This window comes from Pteropus medius, unplaced genomic scaffold (assembly GCF_902729225.1).
Source record: "Pteropus medius unplaced genomic scaffold, Ma_sr-lr_union100, whole genome shotgun sequence".
NCBI classification, from domain to species: Eukaryota; Metazoa; Chordata; class Mammalia; order Chiroptera; family Pteropodidae; genus Pteropus; species Pteropus medius.
The window spans coordinates 1,794,923-1,798,708 of record NW_024353790.1 but is presented as its reverse complement, the minus strand read 5'-3'; the positions used below and the strand labels follow the sequence as shown (position 1 = coordinate 1,798,708).

At 42.3% G+C, this 3,786-nt stretch overlaps 1 pseudogene; it reads left to right on the top strand.

The window, feature by feature from the left end:
* Window positions 1-285: 285 nt before the first annotated feature.
* LOC120593490 (uncharacterized) lies at window positions 286-404 on the top strand (annotated as a pseudogene).
* The last annotated feature ends 3,382 nt before the right edge of the window (window positions 405-3,786 follow it).

Genomic DNA, 3,786 nt, shown 5'->3' with positions numbered 1-3,786 from the left:
CTGGTGCTCAGTTTCCACAGGGAAAGGACAAAAATTATTAATAGAGTCTAAATCACAGAACAAGGGCGTGATCTAAAAAAAAATTTTTTTTTTTTTTTTTAATAGAACAAGGTTGAGAAACAGCCCTCAATTGTGTGGACAGGATTTCATGAACTATTTATAAGATGACCCTTAATTCGGGAAGTATATAGTTAAAGTTGTTTTGTTTTGTTTTTTACTGGCCTAGTCCTTGTTATAGAAAAAGAACTTTGTGGTACTTTGACATTTATTAAAAGGTAGAGTTCTGTCTATGGCCATGCCACCTTGAACAAGCCTGATCCCATCTGATCTCAGAAGCTAAGCAGGGTCAGGCTTGATTAGTACTTGGATGGGAGACCGCCTAGGAAGACCAGGTGCTGCAGGCGTAAAAAATTAAAAAAAAAAAATTGTAAGCTGACAAGGTCCTTGCAATCTGCGAGGTCAACCAAGGGTTGCCTCGCCTGAAAAAAAAAAAAGAAAAAGACAAGAAAAAAAGATATTAAAAAAAGGTAGAGTTATTTTAATTTTCGAATACATTGTGATCAATTTTTATGTAGTATTGCATTCCTTATAACTTCAATTTACTTTTTATTTTAAAACGCCACCTTTCTGTCTGTTCTTTTGATCCAAATGTCACCTAAGTTGTGACATTATATATTTGCACCTTAAAACCATGTTCTGGGTCTTTGGTGCTCTTATTACTTAAAAAACGATAGATCCTATTATAAAACACCAATGTTAAAGTAGACATGAATTCAGTTTTATAATAATTAAATTGAATTCTGGGATGGCTAAGAGTTACATATGATTTATAGTTGGCGTTAGTCATAACAAGTCATGCTGGCTGCAGTAACGAAAACCTGAATATTTCGGTGGCTTAACACGATAAAAGTTTATTTTTTATTCTCATCACAGTTTGATGTGGATCTCTCAGGAGGCAAAGAGGGAGCTCTGTTCCACACATTAATTCAGGGATCCAGGCTCTTTACAACTGATGGCTCCGCCCTCTTCTGGTGCCTTAGTCTCCTCTACCGATGCTCGACAGATGAGTAAATCACACTCCACTTAACTGTCTCAGTCTGGAGGTGACAGACGCCACTTCTGCTTACATCCCATGTTGAGAAGGAGTCCAAGGAACCCATGTCAGGAAGAAAAGAACCTAGATATTGGCGTATAATAGTCTGGTATTTACCACTCATATACACCAGCAATATAGAGTTCAAGAAGATACAAAACTATTTGTTTCGGGGTAAGAAATGTCGTGTTCCACTCCTCAATGTACTCTTCCAACGGACCCAGCCCTCTCATGCCATGCCCAGTCGGCCATAAGCGAAATCTGACCTTGAGAAAAAGCTCCCTTTATCTAGCACTGGTCTAGACTAAAATATCTTGGTGAAGGTTTGACTAAGGGAGTTTTCTATAAAACAGCAGAGTTGTTTTGAGTTGATTTAATCTAGTTCTTAAGAATACAAGCTTTAAGTCGTGTGTTAATGTGCCAGCCTACAGGATGGCCCACAGCGATTCCTGCCTTCTGATATTCACACCCTTCCTTGTACAGCCTCCTCCCACATTGAATGAAGCTGCCTTGGGTAACAACATATATTCGAAAATGACAGAGTGTGACTTCTGAGTAGAGCTCATAAAAGTCATCGTAGCTTCTATCTTGCTGTCTCTTCGGGGAAGCCAGCTGTCATGTTGCAAGGACATTTTAAAAAGTCGCAGGGCCAGGTAGCTACCGGGTGAGGAGACGGGCTCCTGTGGTGATGGGTTAAACAAAATTCTTTTCAAAGAAGAAAGATCTTAAGCAATATGATGGATTCAGAAGCTCATGAAGAGGCCGCCAGTCCTAACATCTTCAAAACAAGAGCTATCACCTTATATTACAAATGTTAGTGAAATAAAGCATTAAGGAAAAAAAAAAAAAAAAAGAAAAGAAGCCCTATGGACAGACCTACATGAGGAGGAAATGAGGCCTTCGGCCAACAGCCAGCACCAGCTTTGGCATCAACCAGCTCGTTAGGTCTTCAGATGACTTGCCTCTTGACTTCAGCCTCTTGAGAGACCCCCAAAGAGAACCAACCACTCAGCTGAGCTACCACCAAATTCCTCATCCACAGCAACTGTGAAATCATCATTGGTTGTTGTTATTTTAAGCCATTAAATTTAGGAGCAATTTGTTCTTGAGCAGTAGCTACCTAATACAGTATATATACACAACCTATTTTCCTGATCTGAGATGTGGTATGACAGCAGACAAAAGGCAGAAGAAAGGACCCCTTGATTCTACCTCATCAGTTAGAAACGTATTTAATTTAAATAGATTCCCCCTCTGCTTTTCAAATGTTCATTCATTAATGTTTATTAATATATAAATACCATTAACTAGATTGCTTTTTTTTCCAAGAAGTTGTCATTTAGATAACCAGACTATCATTCATTTAAATCTTCACGAAAGCCTTATGCCGGAGATGATTGCCATATTTACAGATGAAAAAAACGAATTCTTGGAGAGTCTAAACAGCCTGATTATATTATAAATGACAGAGTCAGAATTCAAAATCTTGTTGATACAGTTGTAGAAGCTGGATAGTTCATCCTTCGTGGCGCTTGAGGCTCCCCGAAGTCAGCCATACTTCTCAATCAAGCGTCAAGACCCCAAGAGGAGGGGCGGGGGTAGTTTTGGAGCATGGTACATGCTGGGTGGCGAGGGACTCGGTTTCAGCTTCAAGTCAGTTCAGTGCAGTTCAGTAACTGTGTACTACACACCAGCCTGGTAAGGAGCCCCCTGTGGTCCTACTGGCCTGTGGATTCTTGATGGTAACAATAGCAATGCTAACGATAGACTGGCACTCCCTGTATGTCAGATACTGTCCTAATTCATTCCCATTTTTACACATTTCATCCTCACAGCAATCCATGGTAGGAATTGTTATTAGCAATTGATTGATTGATGAAGCATCGAGGCAAAGAGAGAGAAAGTAATCCTGCCAAGGTCCCCAGCTGTAAGTGCTAGAGCTGGCACTCTAACCCGGAGAGGCTGACTGGAATCTGTGCATCCAACCTGTGCCAGGTACGCTTCTAGGCTGTCTAACTGACAAAGTTAGGCTTGTCCTGTAGCTGCTGGTCTAGGAACCCTCTGCTATGGCCCGAACTAGGTCTCTCCAAAATTCGTATGCGGATGTCCTAACTCCCCGTCCTCAGCATGTATTTGGAGACAGGGTCTTTAAAGAGGTGACTACAATAAAATGAGGCCACTGAAGTGGACTCTAATCTAATTTGACTGGTGTTCTCATAAGAAGAGACATTCTGGATACATAAGAGACACTAGGGGGACGTGTGCACAGGGGAAAGATCACGTGAGGACACAAGAAGGAGGCCATCTGCAAGCCAAAGGGAGAGGCCTCAAAAGCAGCAAAACCTGCTAACGCCTTGGTTTGGACTTCCAGCCTCCAGCTCTGCGAGGAAATAAATCTGTCATTGAAAACACCTGGTCTGTGGCATTTTGCTGCGGCAGCCCCAGCTGACTGGAATACCCTCCCCGCTCCTCTTCCCATCCCCCATTCCTGCCACTGCCCAGTGCTTCCCAGCTCACCTGCACTGATGCCTGGTGGTTTGTCTCCTGCTTATGCCCACATGACGCCTGTGCTGTCTGTGACCCCAACCCTTGAGGGGTCTTTGCTCCCTGCTAGAGCTATCTGGGTTCTGGATTGCTGTGGTCCCCAACCTCACTGTTATGGACTGAATGTTTGTGTTCTCCCAACTTCATGT